Consider the following 27,665-nt stretch of genomic DNA (forward strand, 5'->3'; position numbering starts at 1 on the left):
TTCAGCAGCACCACAATCATTTGCATCAGCATTAGCACATGGTTGTGGGTGAGAACTATTAGCAGCCTGTGCATTGTTAGTGTACTGATGAGGAGGTACTGGCATGTACATTCCCTCATCATCGACACCCACATACTCCTCCTCATTATCAAACATGTCTGGCTCCCTGTCAGGCTCTAGTTCAGGCTCTAAAGGATACTCTGGTCCTTCATCTGGCTTGGTAGCAGGGCTAACAAGAGGATTAGGCTACTCAGCAGGATCTGGAATAGGATTCTCATGCCTATTGGGATCTGGACTAGGATTCTCATGCTCAACAGGAGGAATCACACAAAGAGACTCTAGGGTAGCAAACTCTTCAACATCTACAACTTTCCTTTCAAAAACTCCTACAACAAGTTGGCAATGCATCTGATCCTTATACATTTCAAACACATCATTCAGTTGGAAGTTATTAACTAGTCTGACATCTTCACACATCCTTTTGTCAAAGAACCACACACAAGGACTCTGAGTAGGGGACCATTTGAACTGATTGGTCAAGTTTTGCATCAACAACTCAAAAGTGAACGATCCTACCTCCACATCCCATTTAATCACACTACCCTTCGTGTAAGCTTTCCTACCATTACTGTCTGTAGTACAGAAACCTTCAACTTTAATCTCTAAGGAGAACAACTGAACCCTAGCAGCAAACAAACAATTCGCAAATAAATACGCTAGGGTCAGCGCAATTCCTCGACCTACACGCATCGCTACTCAGACTCAATAGATTGAAGGTTGGAGATCCATACCTCTCCTCGCCATGCTCCATGTCCGCGGGGTCAGCCATTGCGCTCAATGGAACACCATCATGAGGTCGCTGGAGAGGCTCCAATCGCCCGGGATCCGGGAGGACAGCTCAGGCGCAGGCGCGGGCTCCAGGATGCCGGCGGTGGTAGCTGACTCGGGCGCGGGCGCGGGCTCCAGGACGCCGGCGGCTAGGGTTAGGGTTCGGGTCCACACCGTCGCCATGTCGGGAGGACGAGTGAGAGAAAGAGTGAGCGCGAGGAGGAGAAGGGACTGAGAGATGGGGCCACGGGCACAGCGCAGGGCTCTTTCATCTTCGGATGGGGGCAAAATCGTCCATACAGAAAAGATAACAGTGCGCATATGACTGCCAGTGGGCCCAAGCAGCTAGAAGACGTAGAGAATGGTGAAACTCAGTGAAACGATGAATTATAATGGTAGATCTCAAAATAGACGAATTTTAATGGTACATCTCAAAGTTCTGAGAATTGTAATGGTACCAATCCAAATAACCCCTTCTTGGTGAAGGTGCTTTCTTCAATCTTCATTAACTATGCTGATTTTTGTGTTGCTTGAGGCTTGCGCAGGGCACTGCTAATTGTTGCTTTCAGTTTTGATGCTTTTTCTTCATATCAGCCAGGACTCTTATTCCAATATGAAGCCTGAACTTGATGCTTTCCTCAGGTTTCTCATCTGGAGGTTCTCAATTTGGGTTGACAAGCCTACCCCTGGCAATGCACCGATGAACATGAACCTGAGGTATAGAGATGAGCGGGCAGCACCTTTCACCGGAAAAGAAGGTATTTCTATCAAAGTTTATGTCAATATTTTTCTGACTTAGTTTTTTCTCCTACCTATCATTCTGGACTGATTATAGCTATCTAACTGAGATAGTTGGTCTTACTGAACATTTTGAGACATAAAGCACATCATTTGTGTGTTTCCTCTACATTAGAATACCCTTTGCTTACATACTTTAGTTGAGGATCCTAGTATGTTAAAGTTGGCTAATCCTAGCTATTGGGGGTCTAACTTTGTATGCAGAAGCTGGATCTACAGTTATGCTAATTCACTGTCCTTTTAGTTTTAGTTAAAAAAAATTGTCTGCAAATGCATGGTGACCGTTTTGCAATTTATTCTAATTCGACATTTTCAAATCACTACAGATCGAAGTTTTGAAAGCATTCTCCCAATAAATCATTGGCTCAGATAGTGTAGTTTACTAAAAATTATTTTGTTTGAAAATCCTCCAGTTACTGCCATGTTGCTGTTTCAGCTAAGAAATTTATTTTGGAACAGGGTGATATTTTCCTTAGCTTGATAATCGTAAGCTTTTTAATGATGTTCCCCACCTCATGGTATGTTCATTATGAACTTTATGCCCTATTGAGTAAGGCCCCGTTTGGCCAGGCTCCCACGGGCTCCGGCTCCTGCACTGTAGCAGGGTGTCGGCCGCTGGGCGGCCGATAGGTGCCTAGAGGAGCCGGAGCCGCGGAGCCAGAAAAACGAGCTTTTCCGGCTCCGGTTGTGTCAGTGAGAGAGGAAAGAAGGAAAGAAAAAAACCGGCTCTGATGAACAGTAACCAAGTGTCGGCCGCTGGGCGGCCGACAGGCCGGAGCCGGAGCCGCCGAAGCCTAGCCAAACGGGGCCTAAATGAGTAGAACACTTTACATTGTTAGCATGTTTACTGCTTCCTTTATTACTAGCTGACTGCCTAGGAATCTCCCCTGGCTGTCACCTACTTACTCCCCCTCTTTACTGCTAGTATTTACTTCTCCTTTTGCTGCTAGACGGCTGATGCCTGGGAATCTTCCCTGGTTGTCGCCTGTGTGCTTCCCCCTCTCTCTCTTGTGTTAGTCTAGCTCCTATATAAATCCCTGTAATTTGGATTACTCAATATAAATGAATACAAGAGCTAGTTCATCCTCTATCATGGTATCATGAGACTCTTAAGATCCTGCAGTCTCCTTCCACTCCCTCTCTCCCTATCTCCATGGCCCCTGAGCTACCGCTTCCCTCTGATGCAACCACTCTCGCCGCGCAGGCTAAGCACGAGCAGGCCGCCGCTCGCCAGTGCGCAGAGGACGCCGCTGCCCGCCAGCGCGCAGAGGACGCTGCTACAGCTGAAGGGAAGGCCACCCTAGAGATGGCCATTGCGGCTACTACCCTGGCCATCGTCGCTACCCAAGCCTGTGTCCAAGTAGCCCTCGCTGCCCTGGAAGCCAAGCGCGCTGCGTCCGCCGCCCTCGAACGCACAGCTACCGTGGCTCGGGACCATGCCGCCTCGCTGGCCCTTGAAGACGACGGCTCCAACCTCAGCGACGATGACACTCCTCTCCACAATGAAGCTGCCCTCATCGCCCACCTCCACACCCAGGTTGCGGGTGTCTAGAACATCCGCTCCCTCGTCCCAGTGGTCCTCGATCTCCTGTCCCCCACTACAACCGATGGCGTGACTTAGTGCTGCTCACTCTCGAGCAGTACGCTCTCACCGACCATGTCCTCTGCACCGTGCCCTACCCCGACCGTCCTTCTTGGCACTGGATGGACTGCGTTGTGTTGTCTTGGCTATTTGGCACCCTCACTGTTGAACTCTAGGACACCGTTCACGAACGCGACAGCTCAGCACGTGACCCTTGGATTGGCATCGAGGAACAATTCCTGGGCTACCATGAGACTCGCGCTCTCTACCTCGACACAAAGTTCCACGCGTTCGACCAAGGCGACTTGCTCATCCGCGACTACTGCTGCAAGATGAAAGGTATGGCAGATGCTCTAGGCGATCTCGGCGAGGTCATCCCTGACCACACCCTCGTCCTCAATGTCCTTCGTGGTCTCAACGCCAAGTATGACCACATGAAGGCTCTCTTGAAGCAGACCCATCCGTTCCTGACGTTCAATGAAGTCTGCAATGATCTCCAACTTGAGGAGCTCACGCTGGACCCCCCTATGTCCCAGCCACCGACGGCTCTCCTCACATCGTAGCCGAAGTCTAGCGCCACCAACACCTCCCAGGTGCCGCAACCTGGGGGCCCCTCTCTCCACGGTGCCTCCAATTGGGCTCCTAGCACCGGTCCCGGCCACCACGGTGCTAGTGCCAGTTCTGGTAGAAATGGCGGCAAGCGGCATCATCGCCGTGGGAACAGCGTCAAAGGTGGCAGTGGCAGCTAGGGTGGCTCCCCTTGGCCCTCCTTCTACAACCCCTGGATAGGCTCCTTCACCATGTGGCCCACTCGTGGCCAGTAGCAGCAGCAACAGCCCTGTGGTCCTCCTCCAGATGGGCGCTCTAGTCACCCTGCACCTCAGCAGGCATTCATGGCGGCGCCCAATCCCTACGGCATCCCTCCACCACTGGGCTTTCCACCCATGCTGACTGCCCTAGCTTTTTCCATGAACCAGCAGTAGTACCATCAGCAGCAGCCTCAACAACAGGTGTACCAGGCCCCTTCCTAGTCTCCCTGGACCGGCTCCTGGAATCAGCAGGCTCTGGCCAACTCCTTCAGCACCATGAGCCTCACTCCACCTACTGTCACTGACTGGGTCATGGATTTCAGCGCCTCTAATCATATGACACCTGATGTCGGTAATATTTCTGTTTTTCGACCACCTCATTATACTTGTCCTTCATTCATTGTTGTTGGAAATGGTTCCACTCTTCCTGTGACAGCTACGGGTGATGCTGTCCTTCTAGGAACCTTTCATCTTAATAATGTTCTTGTTGCTCCCAACATTATTAAGAACATCATTTCTGTTAGACAATTCACTACTGATAACAATTGTTTTGTTGAGTTTGATCCTTTTGGTCTCTCTATGAAGGATCTTCATTCTAGGGACAAGATCATTAGGTGCAATAGCTCCGAACCCCTTTACTCCTTGATGTTGTCGGCTGCTTCCTCCTCTTCATGTGCCCTCATCGCTGCTGCTCCAACTGCTGTTTGGCATCGTTGTCTTGGGCATCCTGGTCATGAAGCACTCTTCAAACTATCTAGTGTTTCTGCTATTTCATGTATTCATCACTCTAGTGATCAACTGTGTCATGCTTGTCAACTTGGTCATCATATTTGCTTACCATTTGCCAACTCTTCATCTCATGCTCTTAAGAATTTTGATTTAATTCATTGTGACTTGTGGACCTCTCCTATCAAGAGTGTGTCCGGGTGTAAATATTATCTCGTTATTCTTGACGATCACTCTCACTTTCTCTGGACTTTCCCTTTGCGGCTCAAGTCCGAGACTTTTTCTGCCTTGGCAAATTTCTTTTCGTACATGACCACTCCGTTTGGCTGCACCATAAAAACGTCCAGTGTGACAATGGGCGTGAATTTGACAATTCCTTCGCTCGCTCTTTCTTCCTCACTCACGGTGTTCTTCTATGGATGTCCTATCCTTACACCTCCTCCCAAAACGGCAAGGCTGAGCGCATTCTTCACTCCATTAACAATATTGTGCGCTCCCTTCTCTTCCAAGCATTCCTTGCCTGCTTCCTACTGGGTTGAAGGCCTTCACACTACCACTTATTTACTAAACCGTCTCCCCACTAAAACTCTGGCGTTCGCCACTCCTCACTTTGCCTTGTTTGGCTCTCATCTCTCCTACTCCCACCATCGGGTCTTTGGCTGTGCTTGTTATCCTAACATGTCTGCCACTGCCCCTCACAAACTTTCCCCTCACTCCACTCTTTGTGTTTTCCTAGGTTATTCTTCTAATCATAAGGGATTTTGGTGTCTTGACCTCTCCTCTAATTGCATCATCATCTCTCGTCATGTTACCTTTGATGAGACTAATTTTCCCTTTGCCAAGACACCGTCACCTCCCACCACTAATGATTTTGATTTTTTGGATGAGTTTGAGCCCTCGGTGTGCCTTCTAGGCCTCCCTGCTGGCTCCTCCCCTTCAGGTACCTTCGACAGAGTCAACCCCGGTTCACTCTAGTGTCTCGCCAGCTGCCATTGTGACTCCTATCACACCAGTGCTGGCTGAGCCCGTGGACCTGGCAGGTCCTTACCAACCCCTTCCTACGCCATGCGTAGCCTCGGCTCCCTTGGTGGAACATCACAACGCCCCTGCTGCTGATCTTGCTCCACCGACTCCCCCCTGTTGTGCCCCCTGTGCGCACCATCACTCATGTCTACACCTGGTGTCACCCAACTCATGTTCCTCCAGTTGCTGCTGATTCTAGGCTGTCACAAGGTACTCCAGCTACTGCAGATTCTAAGCTGTCACAAGGTACTTCGGGTGCTACTAATTTAGGGCTGACACACAGCCCTTCGGTTGTTGCTGCTCCTGTTACATTGCCCCAGGGTGTTGTTCCAGTTCATCAAGTGGTGAATCATCACTCCATGACCACTAGTGTCACACCCACCCGGTTTCATAAAACAAAACCAAATGTACATCACATGTATGCCAGGATCTGTTTATTCATACATGCGACGACAAAATGATACATTGCAATGTTTATTACAAAAGCGATTACATATATAAAAAATGAACAGAGGGTCTAAACACAAAATTACATCAGAGTTCCAGCAGAGCAGGGTCTCCATCCCTTCAGGCAGCTGACAGGGGGTACACCAGCCTAGCATCGACACCGTCTTCAGGAAACGCCATCTTCTAGAAACTCCATCTTCTAGTCCGAACCGCTGGGTGGGGTAGCAAAGGGGACAAAGAGAAGGGTGAGCACATCGAAATGTACTCCACAAGTGTAGGAAAGTATGACATGCGGGCCAACACAAGGAAAGGCTAACAGGGTTTAACACAAGCCCTTAAGCAACACACCTATTACCTTAAACCTTAAGCACCTATTTAACTAGGTGAGATCTTCCTTCACCTCGGAGAACCACTGTAACCAACACTTGAATCCCATCCGAGAACCACACCTAGATCCCATCCAAGCAAACCAACACTTGGATTCCATCCAAGCCTCCCAACTGAACCAGAGCCATCTAATCAAGAAGAAGTCTAGGGTGCTCTTGACTGTGAGCATGGCTGATATATCAGTTTTACACTCTGTAGAGGTTGCACACTTTCACCACGAGTCATATTTCCCCATCACGCTTCACACAACCTAGGTGCTCAGCGGGGTCACACTACAAGGCCTTTACAGAGTCCCTCCAAGTCTGTTTTACACCTTCACTAAGGTTTCTAACCGCTAACAGTGGGTACCAACACCACTGCAGAAGCCCCCTCTTGTGCCACACAAACCAACCCGATGTAGCATAACTTGGAGGAAACTAATTACTTGGCCAGGGCTAGAGCCATATAGCCCTCGAGGTTGCGCTATTAAGCCAGGTTACTTGTCCATGAACTGGTCCTTAGAATCCAAGCAGGAACGAGCACAATCCATTCTACCAATTCCAACAATCCACTAGAAAACATTTACCCAAAATCTGGCACACACCTCCACCAAAACCAACCATCCTGTCGGATTCCTATTCACCATGTTGCTATAAACATTACCAACCCAAGTTGCATAAATCATTAATCAATATTAAATGATAACCTTTCCAACCCAAGACTGCAAGCTAAGCAAGGCAGCTACCCAACCAACCCAGGTTACAAGGATGATAACATCAAGTTCTAGTAAACCCTAACATAGGATTCAAATTATGACTCAGCATGCAACTAATGGTCTAACTAAACTAACTCAAATCAAAACAAAAGTAGGAGCAAGTATGGTCAAAGACACTTGCCTTAGGCTTAGAAACGCATAATAACTCAAACTTTGGGTCTTCGGGATCCACCGATGATTTCTCTTCTACCGTGGCAAACTTCGGGCACATAAACATACAAACAAACATATACAAATAAACAAAAGCAGTACACCAAACATGATAAACAACTTATGAAAAGGTTACTCACATGTAGGTCTTGTTTCTACGATCGCATGAGCGCAAAAACCGCTAAAAACGGAGATCGGACGGAAAAGATATGGACTCCGGAAGATTTATTGGGAGGAGGGGCATTTTAGGTTTTTCACTTGAAAAGCGCTGAAATAAATGAAATAATTAGTACTGGCAGATTAAACAATGATAGGAATATATATTAGAAAGATAGAACTGAAAGAACTGAATTCGGATTAGATATGAGAGAATAATATATGAAAAGGACAAAATTTAAATGAACCAGGGACCTATGTGTGATTTAAGAAAACTTTATTCGCGCATATGCCCTTCTTCTTCCTTCACTCAATTGGATCGGCCAGGCAGGGGCTTGCTGGCGCACGTACAGGGAAAATGGGAAGGAGAAACTCGGTCGGGGGGGTGCGCTGGGCCGCTCGAGGGGGGGAGACTTTGCCGACCAGGAGGAAGAGCGGCCGGCTGGCAGCCAGCGAGCAGCGCAGCAGCTACGCAGCTGTGGCAGCCAGAGCAAGCTATAGAGCGAGGGAGGAGGCGGCCTCAGCCAGGCAGAGGGCTTGGTCGGCCGGCTGGCATGCAGAAGCAGCGGCCACGATGCAGCAGAGAAGGAAGGGAGTGGCCTGCAATGGAATTTGTTCGCCGGAGAAGGAAGAAGAGATGGGAAGCAAGTCAAACGGTGATGGATTCACGCAAAGGGATATACCATAGCGTAGAGAACGACGAGATCTACCTCTAAGTGGTCTAGGAATCCATAGGGCACGTCGGAGTTGGCCGGAAAAGCCCGCCGAACATTCACCGGAAAAGTTCGCCGTCGCAACTTCGATGATAGATATAGGGCAAACGGATTGGCGGCTCGCGAAACCGGTCGTACTTTTGGAACGAGGGCATCAAGGAGAACACCGGTATGTATTTATAGGCGAGGTTTAGGCCGGTGGAAAAATTAGGGTTTTGGGATTATTTTAATTTCGCGAATTAAAATAATTCGAGAAAATCTAGAATTGTTTTTTAAGCCACGAAAAATAGCCCGGAGCTCAAAAAAATCCCCGGGAAAATCCTGGAGATAGATTGAAGGATGAGGAACTCAACTAAAGTTGTTTGAGCTCACAAAAAGATTGTTGCAAAGATCAAAGAAAAATATTAAGCCCAAGGAAAAAGGAACTTAATTCTAGAAAAAGTCGGAAAAATTATCGGAGAGAAAGAAACGTCGCTCTATCATATTTCAAAACCATTTGCACTCATAAACACCAAATGCAACCGGCATGAATGCAACACCCTTCACATTATATTACAAAAGTTATTTAAAAATCAACATTTTTCACATTATAAATTGCAAAAACCCTAATTAAATCTTGGAAACTTTAGAAAATGATAAAAGCATAAATTTTATTCAGTGAAAACATTCACAGCCCAAAATGGAATTTTTGGGGTGTGACAACTAGAGGGAAACTTGGCTTCCGTCAGCCTGCCATCTATCATGCTGCAGCCATCTCTCCCATTCCGAAGACTTATTGGAGTGCTCTTGCTGATCCTAATTGGCGAGCTGCAATGGAAGAAGTGTAACACCCCTGGTGTTACGATCTCGTTTAGCACCGCAATTTAGGCCTAAGTAAAATTTTCAAAGTGAGCTTCTCGTGTTTTTAGTTTAAAATGTACTTGAGGCGATAAGCAAATGCGGTGACCCAGTTTTGTGGACTCGAATAAACGCTCAAGTTAAATTATGCAGTGCGTAGAAATAATTGGGAATGTCGAACGATGATGCTAGCGGACGGTTTGTCCTGTTAGATTAAGCATGAAAATTAACATTTATAAATAAAATAAAATCCATTAATAAATAGAACGATACATATATATAAACTCATGGGTTTATTTTGTTAAGCACGAACGAACAAGAAAGAGAGCGCAGCAGCTTCGTTTATTTTTCCGGCGTGCAACATACTCGCCTGGCATTACTTTTGATTATTGTCTCGTTCTCATCGTGGCCCTGTAATTCGCTGCATTGCAAAGTCTCCTCATCTATCTGCATCCATGCTCCCTGGCTTTTGCTTTGCTTCTCTCTGACTTGATTACTTTTGTCTACATTGCCGACGCCGACGGTAAATATCACGATTCACAAGTCTACCACTAACAGTCAGGATGCTCGTAAGTAATACACGACTAATAACAATCTGGATCCTTCCCATGTACTGTGACTACAGGCAGTCAACATCTTCCTGGAATTGATTCCGGCTGTACAACCACTGAGTCACTGCAACCAGAACCAGGTGCAACCAATAGAAAATCTAACTTTCGAAGCATACAAAGGACTAGAAGCTGATGACGGTGATTAGACTAAGCTAGCCTGCCAACCATGACCACACTGTTGTGTTCAAAAGGTATACCCGGCCGGTCATAGTATAATGATGGCTCAGACTTTGGTCATGGTCACCTTTGTAGTCAAGACTTGCCCTTCGGGCACTCCACTTCTCAGACACCCTTTCCACATGGGATACTGTAGCACATAGGAACACTGTAGCGGCGTGGAAAATACTATAACATCGTGGAACACACTGTAGCAACGTAGAAACATTGTTCACCCGAAGCATCGTAGCAGCGCTTTATTACCTTTAAGCAAGCTAGTTAGCCGCTAACCTTACGACGCGTCGCTGTCGCGCCTTTGCGTCGCCTGCCATTAAAAGGTTACACCGAGCCGTTCCGCTCCACTGCTCACTTGCTTCTCTCAAATCAAGTTTCTCTGTTCTTGTCTGTGAAAGTTGCATCTAACGATTTCTCCTGAGCTGCAATAATCAGCTGAGGTAGCTAATCTGCAATTGATCTTCTCATTCTCTAATGTTTCCTTGACCTATGGTCTCCTCCCCCATTAATTCCTTGACCTGCATGAATGAATCAGCACCTCACCACCAAGCACGTTTAGCCCAAAGCACACTCTAGTCCTGATGTGCCCGTCAAGTCCAAAGACCACTCAAAGTCTATCATTTGAATTAATGCACTCATGACCAAAGACCCACTCCAAGTTCATCACGTGAAATCCAATTCACATGACCAGCTAGCCAAATGCCAGCTCCACCTCCAGCCCCGCATCTCCTGCCTATAAAGGACACGCCAAGCCTGCCGAGCCATCCCACTGCGCCGCTCACCATCTTACTCTCTAAATCGAGTTTCTCTGTTCTTGCCTGGGAAGGCTACGCTCTGTTGATCTCCTTCCTCAAGCTGCAATAGACCAAGGTAGATAGTCCCCATACATCCCCTACCTCCCTTCTACCTCCCCATGCCCTTAGATTTGGAAGTCATGGCCAGAATCGCCATCAGGCGAAAGTCCAGCAGCTATCCATGGTGGACGAGCTGAGGAGCACAAACGCTCGGTGCTCTCTGTGTCTCTCTCGAAGAATCCTAGCCGTATACCCGCTCTGCTCTTTGTTTAAGTCCACAGCAGCAGCTTGTCCTATGCCATGTGCTAGTAGCAAAGCCGAGAACCAACTCAGCTCCTATACACGTAAAGTCAAGAGTCATGAGCCATTAATCCACTCCACCCATTTCTTTATTCCTTTTCCCTTTCTAATAACCAGCGGTAGCTCGTGGCTACTAATCACGTTTCATTTTCTCTCCTCGTGATTAATTAGCGGCCACCTTGCACAATTAATATCTCCACTATGCTAACTCCTATTCCATCACTTCTTCTTCCTAAATTCATCTAAAATCAAACCCCACCTATCCATAAAGTTTCATAATTTTTGGAACGCAGTTGAATTTATGTGAGTATTTATTTGTGTCTGTTTGCCGAGTACCGCGAGTTCGACGCCGACGGAGGGACGTCGATGGATCGCGGAGTCATCAGGAGTTGCTAGAGAAATGGTACTTTTGGAAGCGTGATTGGATTTCTAAGAATTTTGGCTGCCGTTGATTATTTACATCTATGCATTTGCATCAATACATATCATAATAGGAACGACGGTGGATCGATGATATCAACTGGAGTAGCTAAAAGATGATGCTATGGTGATCATATCACGAAGATGGAATGCTAACTTTTGGTTATATTTTACCCAGGCAAGCCCCGGTGCATAACCCTACTTTTCTACAGTTTAAATTATATTTGTGCATTAAGTTTTAAGGAGTTGAATGAAACCCACTTGCATATATATCTTTATCCTATGAGTCTTACTAGTATGACAGGATCATGTAAAATGCTATGCTACAGGACTCCGGTAGAAGTCGAGTGATTGCCTGCCACTCGCGAGAGATAGGAAATATATTATTTGATTATTGTCACTTGAAAAATATAAATGGTGGAAAGGAAAAATGGTGACCGGGCAGGGATATGGTTTGGGTATTAGTGGGTGTAAGAGGTTGTGTCGCCGTGGACGCGGGGCATAGCTTGGTTACACTGCTTTCCCTGTCTGGTCGGTTAAGGACCGATCGTTGCATAAGGCTCTAGGCAGGTCACAGACTTATTATCCCGAGCACATACTTGTGTATGGGAGCTTGGAAGAGTTGTTGCTCTCTTGTCGCGGATCCGGCTCTTTCCGGACCGACTGATTAGAGGCGGGGATGGTGGAGGTCCTTGCACCGCTCTGAGTCCGGGACTCAGGGGCGGGGGCTTGGAGTCCAAGTTTGGACGGGGACCTAGACACCCGGGACAGGAGAGTGATGGGTTGGTCCTGCTTGTGCCTGGGGTACAAGCGGGGTGTGTGTTTTCGGGGTACCCAGCTGGGGCATTGATTCGCGAATCGCCGGAAAATCCGGTATGGCTTGTCTACGGTTTAGCATCGTAGTAAGAACTGAAGATGAAAGATGAAAGATGAAAAAGAAAATCTGATTGCTTACCACCTGCTTGAAAGTAGCACAGGTGCTTACATAGAATGGTTAGTTAATAAACCAATGCGGCTATTAATAAAAATCGAATATAAGGACGCACGCTTAGTAATGCTTCCTGCAAATGCAACCCACAAGCCAAATAGCCTTGCATATCCTTGGAGTCTTTTCTTTCCTCCTATCGGGTAAGTGTTGCTGAGTACAATTGAGTACTCAGGGTTTTATCCCCCCTGTTGCAGGTGACAGGTGGATGCTAGAGCTGACCCTTGTGTGTGGATACCTCTTGGTGGGCTCAGCGAGGATTCCTTTACGCTGCGATCGTAGTTGTTATTTATAACTCTCACCAGATGCTTTTATAAATGAAAGTTTCATAATCTGTTGTCGTAGTTTATATAACAATACTTCATCATGTTATGATTAGATATTTATTTCCGCTGTAATTCTGATCACATGTTTATATTCCGTGGTTCAATTAAATTGCTCATAACTCTGATAATATGATTACATTCCGCTGTTATAATAAATAATATTATACTCTGATGTTGTATTAATAGTGATGTAAGAAATGGTTAATGATGATGTAAGCTTTATTCTCTCATTTGTGATCCTGCTGGCAAAAATGTGGATTTTCTGGTTCTCCCCTGGGGTGTGCCCGATGGAACCGAGTAATTTAGTGTTCTCCCTCGAGTGCTTAGTGTCTAATGAAAGACAAGCACTCCTGTGAGGCATTAAATTAGGCGGTTCTGCCACAAGAAGAGTATGCGGCTCTTCTGTCCAGTAACACATGGGATCTCGTTCCCCGACTGTCTGGTGCAAATGTGGTAACTAGCAAGTGGATTTTTCGTCAGAAGTTCAATGCTGATGGCTCCTTTGATCGCTACAAGGCTCGGTGGGTTCTCCGTGGTTTTACCCAACGTCCAGGAGTGGATTATGATGAGACCTTTAGTCCTGTGGTGAAACCAGCGATGGTCCGCATAGTCCTCTCTTTGGCTCTCTCACAGCAGTGGCCTATTCATCAACTGGATGTCAAGAATGCCTTCCTCCATGACACCCTCTCCGAGACTGTCTATTGCTGCCAACCCACTGGATTTATTGACACTGTTCTTCCTGATCATGTTTGCCGCCTCAACAAGTCTCTGTATGGTCTGAAGTAGGCACCTCACGCTGGGTACAGCTGGTTTGCCACCTACCTCTTGTCTCTCGGGTTTGTTGAAGCAAAGTCTAACACCTCTCTGTTCATTTACCACCGAGGCAATGAGATTGTTTACCTACTACTCTATGTGGATGACATTGTTCTGACTGCCTCCAGTGCCTCCATCCTCCGCCACACTATCACTGCCTTGCAACAAGAATTCTCCATGAAAGACCTTGGTCCTTTGCATCACTTTTTGGGCATTTCAGTCACCCAACATTCAGGTGGTCTCTTCCTGTCACAACAGCAGTACACCATTGACATCCTCAAACGTGCTAGTATGATGGATTCCAAACCGTGTAGCACGCCTGTGGACACTCATGCTAAAGTTTCTGCTACTGAAGGTGCTCCTGTCACTGATCCTACCCACTATCGCAGTCTTACAGGAGCCCTGCAGTACCTTACTTTCATAAGACCAGACATTGCTTATGTTGTTCAACAAGTATGCCTTCACATGCATGATCCTCACGAACCTCACTTGTCTGCTGTTAAGAGGATTCTCCGCTATCTTCAGGGAACTCTCAGCCATGGCCTGCACCTTAAGCCCTCCACTATTTCTGAACTTGTGGCCTATACTGATGCTGATTGGGCTGGGTGTCCCGACACTCGCCGCTCCACTTCAGGCTATGCTGTGTTTCTTGGCGCCAATCTGGTTTCTTGGTCTTCAAAACGCCAAAACACAGTCTCTCATTCAAGTGCCGAAGCTGAATACCGGGCTATGGCCAATGGAGTTGCTGAAACTTGCTGGCTCCGCCAACTTCTAGAGGAATTGCATGCTCCACTGCCTCGGAGCACACTGGTCTACTGCGACAATGTCAGTGCAGTATACTTGTCCACCAATCTCGTACAACATCAATGCACAAAGCATGTTGAGATTGATCTCCACTTCGTTCGTGAACGGGTCGCCATTGGTGATGTTCGGGTTCTTCACGTACCAACGACGCCCCAGTTTGCTGACGTCTTCACCAAGGGTCTTCCCACCTCCGTGTTCCAAGATTTTCACTCCAGTCTTCATATCAGCTTGCCCGCCGATTCGACTGCGGGGGGGGGGGGGGGGGGGGGGGGGGGGGGTTAGCATGTTTACTGCTTCCTTTATTACTAGCTGACTGCCTAGAAACCTCCCCTGGCTATCACCTACTTACTCCCCCTCTTTACTGCTAGTATTTACTTCTCCTTTTGCTGCTAGACGGCTAATGCCTGGGAATCTTCCCTGGCTGTCGCCTGTGTGCTTCCCCCTCTCTCTTGTGTTAGTCTAGCTCCTATATAAATCCCTGTAATTTGGTTTACTCAATATGAATGAATACAAGAGCTAGTTCATCCTCTATCACTTTCAATACAATGGTTGCTGGTACAAATACCTAATACAAATACACAGTAGAGTGACATATTGAGTTATAATCATCTTGTTTGGTGTGGAACCACTTTTAGATATTTTTATTATTGTAGCTTTTTCCCCTAAACAATATTGCTACTAGGTTGTTTTCTTGATTATATGAGGGGAAATAGGGAAGTAATAACTATTGGATTACATAATATCTTCTAGTCTCTTGTGTGTTTGCCAGTTAGGTCTGGTTTGAGTTTTTTCCTGAAACATTGTCTTCAGGATATTTCTCAGCCAGACACTACTGGTTTCTCTAGTTGGTGGTGTTGCTCTCTGAAGTAGGTCGACAAGCAGCACAGAAAGGGCCTGCTTGCCATTCTTGTTGCTTGGGAAATTTGGAAACACATGGATGTGTTCTTTTTGTGTGTGTGTGTGTGTGTGTGTGTCTGTGTTGGGGGGGGGGGGGGGGGGGGGGGGGGGGCTCCTAGTGCTAGTGGTGTTGTTAGGGCAATAACAGAGGGCTCCGCTCTGTTGTGTGCATATCCAGAACTTTTGAGCTCTTAAGTTTCTCCTTTGGTGGTGTGTTTTTTAGCGCTCATTGCGTCCTTACGTTTTGATGTTTTGAACTGGTTCTGTACCATATTTTTCTTCTTTAGTGGTATGCAGCTCTCCAGTGTATTTTTGAGAATTAATTTAGTAAACTATAATCTGATTTATCAATTCAGTATGCTGGATCTTACAATGACTGCTTTCCACAGCCAATTTAGCAAACATGCATTGCAGCACAACAATCAGAATTTGGTTAGCAATGAAACAAGTTGGGTCTCATGGACGTGGGCCTAAAGCCAGCCACTGCCAGGAGGCATAGGATATGCATTGTTTTTTTACTGTTGCATAATTAGAAAATTACTTGTTTATCTCATAATCTGTTAGTTTGTTATTACTCATGATTAGTTGCGTATCTTTATTATTATAAAAAAGTTGCATATGTTTAGTATTCTTTGTTTCTGGATATGTTCCTTATTACTCAAGTCTTCCACCATAAAAAAGGATAGGACTGTCGCAATGTATCCTTTATGTTCAAACAATGAAATGACTAACCATCTGCATTCGCTTGTCTAAAGTTTTCTTCATCTATGCCCATCCTCTTCTGTTCTAGTGTCTTGTCCCCTCAATATGCACCCTTCTGCTCCCATTATCCATGATTTTAACCATTCAGCAACTCAATTTATCATATTTACATGAACACATCAAATTACAGCTTGGTTGGAGCTTGCTTTTTTTTCGCATTGCATGCTATAGGCATTCTTTTTGTCTTTATAAAAGCAAAAGTTGAAGTTAACTCTGCAATTGAACTGAACCACACCATGATTATCTTAGCCACATTAGCTCATTTGTAACATTCGTAGGAGTTTATTTGATACCGGTTTGTGTTGTTTGCTACTGATATGTAGATGAGTATTATCTGAGCAACATCTAATGGATTCTATTTGCTTTTCAGTTTGAACAGGCTTGGAAGGACCTAGGCTTTCTGTTTCTCAAAAGATATTTTATTGTATTAGCTTTGTTGGTGGCCAATATATATGGTCACGATTACAGTCTTTTTCTGCTTTCCGTCGATGGGGCGATTCTGAACAGGTAACCTAACTCCTTCCTGAAAACTTACAATTCCAATTCACTGGTAGTAGTAATATTTCTATTTCATGATGTAGAGACCACTAGCACGCCGTGCTTGGGCATTAATGCAGAATGCTGAAGTATTGTATAGGGCTGCTTCATTCTTTAACCTATTATTGTTTCTTTATGGTGGATGGTACCTTCCTATTCCTGTTTAATTATGGTCCTTTCTTGTATCATGAGGATGGTAGAAATTATTCATGATTATCATGGCTGTAGCAGGTGGCGCCTAGTTTGGCAAAGTTAACTATCTATCTAGAGATTGAATATTGCCAACATGTGCAGCATGTACTGTCCACTGATAGGAAATTGACCAATGACAGTGTATTTGAATGAGCAAGACAGCATAATTTGTGGGGAAATTGAAACCTACTCTTTTTTAATAGATTATCATCCTGTTCACTTTTTAATTATTATGAAGTTTATATGACACACACACCTTTTCATCCTTGCTTATTTGTTTATAAAGGTACAAAACTATTGTAGAAAGGATTCTGAAGGCAAGACTTGTTTATGGGGGCCCCAACATGAATAGAGCTGTTAGCTTTGAGTACATGAATGGCCAGCTGGTCTAGAATGAGTTTTCGGTAAATCTCTTTCTTACAGTCCTGTTGTTAATCTAAAAAGTTTCTATCTTATGCAATTATTGATTTTACAGTTTGATCTGTGCTTTTGATTGCATATATACTGATATAATGAAACCTTTCTAGCCAATGTGGATCACATATATTCTTGATAGACCATACACCTATCTGGTCTCTGAATAATTGGTTCTCTGATATCCTCCAATATCTGACATCGTAGATTGCATATGTTTGTGTATGACACTAAATCTAGTTTGTATTCACTCCAGCCAGATTCTAGGATGCAAACATGGGAGGTAGTGGATACCTTAATTGCATCTGTTTCTATTCCAGATGGAAAAGATCTCTATGCATGATAAATCCTTGGAATGATATTTTTACCAAGTCAAAAATGTTGCATTGTTATCATGATTCAAATGCAGCTTGCATGACTCTGGTGTCATAATATATCCTATATGATAAATTCCTTGTAGTCTGATTCTGTTGATTTGATCTATGTTCAGTGAAATGCACTCAGGACTATCTAGTTTGACACTTGATAATAACGGATTGGTAATGTGATTCTTAATAGAGTGCACTGGGGGCTGCTGTGCAGGTTTCTTTAGGTGTTTCTGAGATTGTCCACAAATACATGGTGTGGGATTTTGGTATAACTGAAAACCCTGAAATGTGCTATTTAAGGATAAACAAAATGAAATTTTCCTCTATAATGCATCTGAAAATTTGGACACGGGTGAGTTATCTAATGTACAAGATCATAATATTTGCCTAATAGAATGTAAGTAAACATGGGCTGGGGTTATTCTGATCATCTGATGAATGACAAGTAAATAAAGTTAAAAATCAATGGATTTATCTCTACTCTTTAAGCTCAAGTTTTATTCAGTCTGAAATTTGATCACGTTCTCGAGAAACTTACTGTGAAGCACACTCGAGATTAGTCTTATGGGCTATGGCCATTGCTGATACTGTACTCTGGGGAACTCTGTTGTCACTTAGGAGGGTATTTTCCCTGTGTTTAAATTGGTGTTTGTGCTAGTGTCTCAAGACTTTATTCTGATGTCCTGCCAGTAGATTTAGCTCTTGGAATCTTGAACTTGAAGTGGTACCTCACACCGCTTAATTGTGCAGGAAATGTTGCTTTTGCTTCTTCCCCTCCTAAACTCATCCTCAGTAAAGAAGTTCCTTCTCGCCTTCTCCAAAGATAAGTCGGCAGGTTCTTCTGGTGATGAAGCAGACTGTCCTATATGTCGGTCCAGTCCTGGCATTCCATTTTTTGCTCTTCCATGTCAACACAAGTATGCCGTTTCTTTCTGTGCTCCGCCTGTCATATATCTCCCTTTGTGGTATACATGGCCAACCGGGCCGCACGGCAGGGCACTGGCACGAGCACGGTCAGGCACGGCACGGCTAGGCACGGCACTATGCAGCACGGTGGCTTAACCGTGCCGAGACCTTGGCCCAGGCACGGCCCTATCGGCGGTGAACCGTGCCGTGCCCTGCTGTCGAGCACGGCAGCCTAGCGTGCCCGCGCCGCCGCCTGTGCTCACCCGCCGGCTGGGGCCGCGTCGCCGCCAGCGCTCGCCCTCGCGGGGCCGCGCCACCGTCTGTGCTCGCCCGTCGGCGTGGGGCCGCGCCGCCGCCTGAGCTCGCCCTCGCCGGGGCCGCGCCGCCCCCTGCGCTCGCCCTCACCGGGGCCACACTCGATGCCGCAGAGAAGGCCGGATCCGGGAGGAGGGGCCGGATCTAGGCCATGGCCGCCGGATCCGCCCGCCGCCGCCGTGGATCTAAGCATCGGCGAGGGAGAGGGCGCGCCACTCCATGCCATGGATCCGGGCGCCGCGAGGGAGAGAGGACGCTCCGCCACGCCGTGCCAGTGAAGCCGCTCCACCGCGCCCGACGCGCTGCGCCCGCGAAGCCGTACCGCTGCGCCGCACCCAGCTCGCGAGGCCGTGCCACCCAAATCGTGAGGGAGAGAGATGAGGGAGAGAAGAGAGTGAGAGGTGGGGGAGAGGAGAGATGCATGAGAGAGGGGAGAGAGGGAGTCGCGGCACGAGGGAGGGAGGGGGCCGCGGCCTCGTGCCGTTTGCGGTGCCCAGAGAAGTGGGCGGGTGAGAGAAGAGAGAGTGTGGAGCTAGGGTTTCGAGTTCCACGATTATATATGACTTGATGTGAATCTAACGGCTCTGGTTTAGTTAGAAGATCCAACGACTGATGTTTATCGGGCCAGCATAGTGCCGGCCCATGTAGCGTGCCGTGCCCGTGCCGGCACTACGAGCCAAAATGGCGGCCCAGGCACGGCACTAAGGCCGGGCCGTGCCAGGCACTGGCACGAAGGCCGTCGGGCCGGGCCATTCCTGGACCATGCTATTTAGTGCCATGCTTGGGCCGCCCATAGTGCCCGGGCCAAATGGCCAACTATACTTTGTGGTATACTCCCTTCGTAGATTCCATCCTACATTTTGCAGAACAAAGAAGCACGTTAGAAAAGCCATGTTCTTATAGCCCTTAGTAGATTAAGGGCACGTTTGGTTCACAAGTGATCCCTCGCCTTGCCTTGCTCGGCCAGAAAGCGTTTGGATTGCATGTGAGACTATCTCGGGGTCTGCACCGGCAAGGATTTCCTTGCTCACGAGGGAGAGCGAGTTTAGCTCGCCTGCACTTGAAAGACTTGCCTTGCTGGGCGAGGTGAGGCGAGCAGAACCGGCAAGGGAACCAAACTTTCCCTAACATCTGGGATGGTGTTTATTACTCTAGTTCACTGTAGTAGTCTAGTATAGCCTTGGAAACATCTATATGATCATTCAATGAGAAAGACATATACAAGGAAAAGCAGTTGCATAGTCATCTCCAAATCGTAGACTGTAGGATCATTTCCAGGCTTTCTAGGCAACTGCTATAATCATAATTCACTTGAATATCTATTCCTTTTTTTATAGGAAAACCCTGCTTTTAGAGAAAGCATAATGAAAATATCTATTTTTTCTGAAAAAGAACAGAGCGTGAAAAGTCATACTTTTTGTATTAGTTCTACACATGCTAGGTGAATATGCTATATAGCTAGTTTGTATGTTTGTTCCGATAAGATGGTTTCAAAGCGACTTAATGTCTTGACTGTTATAGTATCTAAGCTTTGTTGTGTTGAAATTTGCCTCAGACAAATTCTCTGTTGTTTTCAGGTATTGCTACTATTGCATACGCACGCGTTGTTCTGCTACAAATTCCTATAGATGCACACGTTGTAACAAGGTGGTTGTTGCAATTCAAAGATTAGGATCAGGTTAGTTTGCTAGTTGGGTTAAAGATAAATAATTCTCGCCCGTGTCTACAGAGAAGCGCAGCACTTTGGTCTTTCATACAGTTAGAAGTTTCGATGCTCCATCGAGGATGGGCATCATGAAATGTACATGTAATTGCCCCAAGTGTGGACAGTTTTGATACCATGTATTACTTGTTGTATATTGAATGAATGTCTGTCACAGAATTAACACGGATTCACTACGACCTCATGAGGATTTCTCTACTACTAATCATGATATATGTTTTGTTTGAATGAATGTCTTTTCAATATGTGTTTAATTGAAACCTTAGCTTAGGTTATGTTGGCTCTGAGTGCAGGCCATGTGTTGTGATGTCATAAATCTACATTTTAGTTTTTAATTTTTTGAACTAATTATTTGTGATTTCTAATCCAGATGTTAAAATGTAGTGTTTGTTACACCTTTTATTCAAAATGCTTCCTTTTTATTTCATTAAAACAAATGATTCTAGGACCAAGGCTGCGCTATTTAGTCTAAGTCACAATTGCAAAATAATTGCTTCAGCCTGCACTACAGTGCGCAAGATGTCGATATTTCTCTACCAAAGAATTGTGTATGTTGTAATATATTATTAGAATAATAGTGATTATATTTATGTAGATATGTTATAATGTTTTTAGTCATAAATCGTTTTCTATAAAGTAGCAATGTACTGATTTGTTGTGCTAAACTATTAATATAATTTAAAATAAATTGATAGTGTCATTGGTACGTGCTTCTTCTAGGTTACATTTATCATGGATGCTAAACTATAGAAATATATATGTATTGCTCATTCATGTATGTATATTTGGTATGCTTGGTGTGGCATTCAATGTGTATACGTACGTGGAGTTATTTTTTATATAATTATAGTGATATAACTTGGTAATTTAGAAACAATACTTATACATATTTTATGGTTAAGTTTTTTGAGATAGTAGATGTTGGCAATTTAGATATAGATTTGAGGGCATATTTAGTTTATTTTTAAAAAAAAAGTAGATATGATTAATTTGGATGGAAACTTTAGGCGTTACTTATATTATTTTTGTTTAAAAGACATGATAATTCACATGCAAAAGCTCAGGTTGCTCAATATTATGAAAGATCCACGAGCGGTCTTTAAACATGCACAATGATGTCATCCGGGTCTGCAACATTGGATCTGTTCGCTTCTCTTATAATCCGTCTTTTTCAGCTTATTTTTTAACCGAAACAGTGTTTTTCTCTCACAACAAATCCGCCAAAATAGTGTTTCGGCTTATTTTTCAGCGAATCGAACGGGGCCATTGTCGATACGGGACCCATAGGGTTTCCCTCGGAGAAGAGAGAAGAAGACCTAGTCCAACTAGAATTCCCTACATGTAATCCTACTAGAACTAGTTACATGTAATCCTACTAGGATCTCTACTTTGTAACCGACTAGGACTCCCGCCTCTCCTGGACTATATAAAGGAGGGCAGGGGTCCTTAGATAAGGGAGACAGGAGCGACAGACATAACCACAACATACCTCGCAACACAACAAATAGCGCAGGGCGCAATATACTATCCACACCAGACTGGACGTAGGGCGCCGTGACTTTCCGGCGTGCCGAACCAGTATAAATCGTTGTCTCCCTGCGTTTACCATCGAGTTCCTACAAACGCCGATACCCCTCCGAACAAATCACCGCCCCAGGTACTCCCGTGGCGGGTTGCCGGTGGTAAAACATCGACAGCTGGCGCGCCAGGTAGGGGTTCTCGGCGCTTTGCGTTTGAGAGCTCGGTGGACCTCAAGATCAAAGATTTGTTGTGGCTCTTGTTGGCCCTCATCGACAAGTCGCTGCAGCTCTCATCGACCCTCAAGATCAACAACACGTTCTCGGCGACAGGACCTCAAGATCAATATTCGCAGCCCTCGTCGACAACTCGCTGTGGCCCTCATCGGCCCTATCTGAGATGCATCTTCAGCACCGTCCTGCAGAAGCTCGACTTCTCCATGGTGATCCCCGTCCTACATGGGCAACTCGTCCACGTCAACTCGTCGACTACATCGAACCAGATGCGTTTCATCACGAAGCTAGCCAATGTCTCATCTGGATCGATCTTACTCTGTCCGACACGGGATGTGGGGTCCCCGATCCCAACGACCGCATTAGGCACAGCACTCGCACGGGATTCCGACTCTAGCGAGCCTATCAACGAGCGCTGCAGCTACAAACTATAGCAAGCTAGCAGCCTGCAAGTCAAAGAAATCTAGGAAATCCATAGCGCTTAATCTCTGCCGTTACATGCAAGACGACAAGCCCGGCCTACAGAGGCAGTCCTTTGCATCTACTTTTTCCTGGAGCAAGTCAATCAACTCACCGCAATCTATCCGGAAGACGTACGCGAGCATTACTACCCCAACGTCCCCGATGACTACTTCAAATTCGCGAGAGCACTCGGCGACCGGCGGACGACTATTTCGATTACTCCTCTCGTCGAGAAAACTAGTCGAGGGCGGATTCCACGTGATCGACAACTAGTCGGAATCGACTCCGACTAGTCGGCTTCATCAACGACCGCCATGGCTTCGTCAACAATGCGGCCACGAACCAAGCTAAGTCACGTCTCATTTTTTATATATTCCGGATATTATTCGTATGCCTCTGTGGCCATATCATCTTCCCTTAACGGCTGTTAATTTTCTCAGATAGTAAGCCTTAATTCGTGAAGCTTGTTTTCTCGAATGGATGGTCACGTCAATTAACCTCTGAACCATACGGATGGTCATGTCAAAGAACCTCTGAACCATACGGGTGGTCACGTCAATAGACCTCTGAACCATACACGAGATTCAAGTGCTTAAACGTAATAGGCTACTACCTAGGAAATTAACCGACCTAGCAAGGGAAGACACAAAAAATCATCATGCGAGCAAACATAGTGCTCTAAGTCTTCTCTTAACGGTTGCTAAAGTCCTCAGGTAGAACAGACCTTAATCCATGAAGCTTGTCTACTCGAACGGATGGTCACGTCAATGAACCTCTGAACCACACGCGAGATTCAAGTGCTTAAACGTAACAGGACACTACCTGAGGAATTTGCATGGCCTAGCAAGAGCAAGACGCAAAAAGTTTATATGCATTTCATAATGCCAGGGCCTGCCCCTGATTGATTATTCAAATATGGCACATGCTCCCCACTTTATATCTGGAATGTTATTTACAACATATTTTTATGTTTAACATGCAGGAGAGCTACATCGGTACCATGAGATCAGGAAAAACAACCCAAATAAGTTGGGAACAGAAATCAAGACAAATTCAGAAAGAACCCGGATTGATCAGAAAACAACCCGGATGAGGTACATATAAGTTCAGAAAGAACCTGGACGAAGCGCAAACAACCCCGAAGAGGTGCTGCAAGTACCAAGACAAATTCAGAAAGAACCCGGATTGATCAAAAAACAACCCGGATGAGGTACATACAAGTTCAGAAAGAACCTGGACGAAGTGCAAACAACCTGGAAGAGGTGCGGCAAGAACCAAGACAGGATCAGAAAGAACCCGGATGAATCAAAAACAACCTGGAAGAACATTTCAGAAAGAACCCGGATTGATAAAAAAAAACCGGATGAGATACATACAAATTCAGAAAGAACCTAGATGAAGTGCAAACAACCTGGAAGAGGTACATCAAGAACCAGAGAAGTCTAGAAATGACCTGGATGAATAAAAACAACTCGGAAGAGCATCACGTCTTAGTCAAATCAGAAAACAACCCAGATAAGGTACATATAAGTTCAGAAAGAACCTAGACGAAGTGCAAACAACCTGGAAGAGGTACATCAAGAACCAGAGAAGTCTAGAAATGACCTGGATGAATAAAAACAACTCGAAAGAGTATCACGGCTTAGTCAAACACTAAGCTCGGGGGCTCGGCATTCGCTTCAACTATGCCCGAGGGCTCGAATTCAAGGATGAAAGACCAAGAATACAAGTACTCAAGACTACAACAAAGACAACACATCAAGACCCTTCATCCGATTTCTATTCTAAAGAAAAGTACTCGGAAAAGGCTCGGGGGCTGCGGGATACATAACCCCAAAATTTTTTTGAAGACAAGAATCTAGACCCTCTAACTTTTGCAAGCAAAAGCAAGAGGCTCGGGGGCTACACTCACTGACTGCACTTTTGTCCAAAAGTGCACATCAGCCGAAGAAAAGACAAAGAAGACCATCTCAAGGTTTCACTTCAAGAAGAACCTGGAATGGATTTACAACAACTCAACGAAGACCAAGAAGAACAAGAAGGCTTCCGAAGCTCATCCATGAGATGCTCGGGGGCTTGTCGATACGGGACCCATAGGGTTTCCCTCGGAGAAGAGAGAAGAAGACCTAGTCCAACTAGGATTCCCTACATGTAATCCTACTAGAACTAGTTACACGTAATCCTACTAGGATCTCTACTTTGTAACCGACTAGGACTCCCGCCTCTCCTGTACTATATAAAGGAGGGCAGGGGTCCTTAGATAAGAGAGACAGGAGCGACAGACATAACCACAACATACCTCGCAACACAACAAATAGCGCAGGGCGCAATATACTATCCACACCAGACTGGACGTAGGGCGCCGTGACTTTCCGGCGTGCCGAACCAGTATAAATCGTTGTCTCCCTGCGTTTACCATCGAGTTCCTGCAAACGCCGATACCCCTCCGAACAAATCACCGCCCCGGGTACTCCCATGGCTGGTTGCCGGTGGTAAAACATCGACAGCCATTTAGATTCTAATATTTGAGCCCTTGAATTCCTATCACTAGTAGAAAAACGAGTTGTAGTCCTGGTTCTCAACCCCCTGTAATCCCGGTTTTGGAATCGGGACTACGAAATCGGGACTAAAGGTCTTGATTTTTAGTCCCGGTTTCTCCAACCGGGACTAGAGGCCATTTAGATTCTAATATTTGAGCCCTTGAATTCCTATCACTAGTAGAAAAACGAGTTGTAGTCCCGGTTCTCAACCCCCTGTAATCCTGGTTTTGGAACCGGGACTACGAAATCGGGACTAAAGGTCTTGATTTTTAGTTCCGGTTCCTCCAACCGGGACTAGAGGTGTTTATTGGGTAAAAAAAAGTTGCAGCTGTGGAAATTCGAACCTACGACCTCCCACTTCAGCTCTTGCACGCGTTACCATCTCACCTACCACCACACATCTTACTTAGATAAGATACTCTTTCCTTTTAAATTTAGTTTGAAGACACCTTTAGTTCGGGTTTGAGACACAAACTGGGACTAAAGGTACCTTTAGTCCAGGTTGGTGTCTCAAACCAGGACTAAAAGTCACACTTTTAGTCTGGGTTCGTGTCTCAAACCGGGACTAAAGATTCTCGCACTTTTAGCCGTTGGGCAGGGACCTTTAGTCCCGGTTGGAGCTACCAACCGGGACTAAAGGTTTCTCTAGTCTCGGACGCGAAAAATACCGGGACTAAAGCTAAATTTCGAAGTGGATCAAAGGTCGTTTCTCTACTAGTGTATGGTGGTGTCATCTGGGACCCAACTCTTGACTAAACTTGTACCACATTGTCGTCTATGTTCCCGAACTTGTCTCGGATGCCAGCATTGGTCTAAACTGGCTCTAAACTTGACTAAACTTGTCTCGAATAGCGGTTTATTTCAAATCCGGAGACCCAAACATCAAAATTTAAGGGCTAGGGGCTGAATAACACTACAATGTTAAGTTTAGGGACAGCTAGTGAATTTTATGAATAATATTATTTTTCAGAATGAATTTTTTTTTTATTATCGCTACTACAGAAATGTTTACCGAGGCGGGCAAAAAGCCTTAATCGAGGCAGTTTTTGCAACGGCCTCGGTGGAAAGGTCATGGTAAATAGAATATTTTCCGAGGCGGTTCGATGCCCGCCTCGGTAATTTGATTAAAAAAACAAAAAAAAGAAAAAGCCTAGATCCAGCCCTAACCGGGACTGGATCTGGGCCTGGCTCTGGCGCCCCTGCGCGGCGCCGCCGCCGGGGAGCCGTGACCCACCATGCTCCGCGTCCGCGTCCGCGCCGGTAGCTCGCCGCGTGCCCGCAGCCGCCGCGTCCGTGCCAGCACCGCCACGCCCTCGATCTGCGCCACCCGGCCCTGGATCCGTGCAACTAGAGGAGCTTGAGGGAGAGGGAGGACCTCCTCGCCCAGATCCACGCCGCCGGAGGAGGAGACAGAGGAGCTCCTCGGTCCCCACGTCGTCGCTGGAGGGAGGAGAGGGGGGGCTCCCCCGCGCTACCACTGGATCCGGCATCCCCGCGCCGAGCCGTCGCCGGATCCGGCGTCCCCACGCCGCACCATCGCCGGAGGGATGAGAGGGGGCTCGATCCCACGCGCCACCGGATCTCGCCTCCCACCGCCAGATCTCGCCTCCTTCCGCATCACCCGCCTCGAGCTACGAAGGGCGCGGCTACAACCCTCACCACTGCGCCACCACGAGCTCCAGCCACCGTGCCGCCGGGGGGAGGAACGCCGCCGGGAGGGGAGTGGTGAGGTGCTACCGGGCTGGAGAGGGAGAGGGAGGGGGTGCGCGTACGTGAGGAGAGAGTGTGGCCGCCGCCGCCGCCCCTTGTGTCAGGCTGGGAGAGGGAGAGCGAGAGGGAGGGTGAGGAGAGTGTGGCGGCTGGGTGAGTTTGGAATGAAACCCTAAGTGGCTAAGCGCGGTATATATACACTGAGCACGCTATCAGGCCGAGATGCCTTGTTTGGGCTCCGAGATGGGCTAGTATTATCCGAGGCAGGCCTTATAGTATGCCCACCTCGGTTAATGTATTAACCGAGGCGTTTACGTTAGAACAACCACCTCGGTTAATCGATATTAACCGAGGCGGGCATTTTAAGGTGGTTAATCGATTTTGCTAGGCGGTTGTTGTAACCGCCTCGGTTAATAAAAAATGACCGCCTCGGTTAATGCTAGGCGGCTGAAAATCCTGCCCGCCTCAGAGCCCAATTTCAAAACGCCTTGCAAATTTCTTTGTGTAGTAGTGTATTTTACAAATTAAAATGTAGCTTTGTTAGGGTTACTTTATGTCTTTTTCTGTAACGGTAGAGGTTGATATTTTTTTAAAAAATGGAATACATTAATGCCTCTTGTTATCAATATTAATGATGATTGGATGTTTCTGTTT

At 46.3% G+C, this 27,665-nt stretch overlaps 1 pseudogene; it reads left to right on the plus strand.

Annotated features, from left to right (window-relative positions):
* The first annotated feature begins 850 nt into the window (after positions 1-850).
* LOC136507730 (peroxisome biogenesis protein 2-like) lies at positions 851-20,647 on the plus strand (annotated as a pseudogene).
* The last annotated feature ends 7,018 nt before the right edge of the window (positions 20,648-27,665 follow it).

This window comes from Miscanthus floridulus, chromosome 15 (genome assembly GCF_019320115.1).
Source record: "Miscanthus floridulus cultivar M001 chromosome 15, ASM1932011v1, whole genome shotgun sequence".
NCBI lineage: Eukaryota > Viridiplantae > Streptophyta > Magnoliopsida > Poales > Poaceae > Miscanthus > Miscanthus floridulus.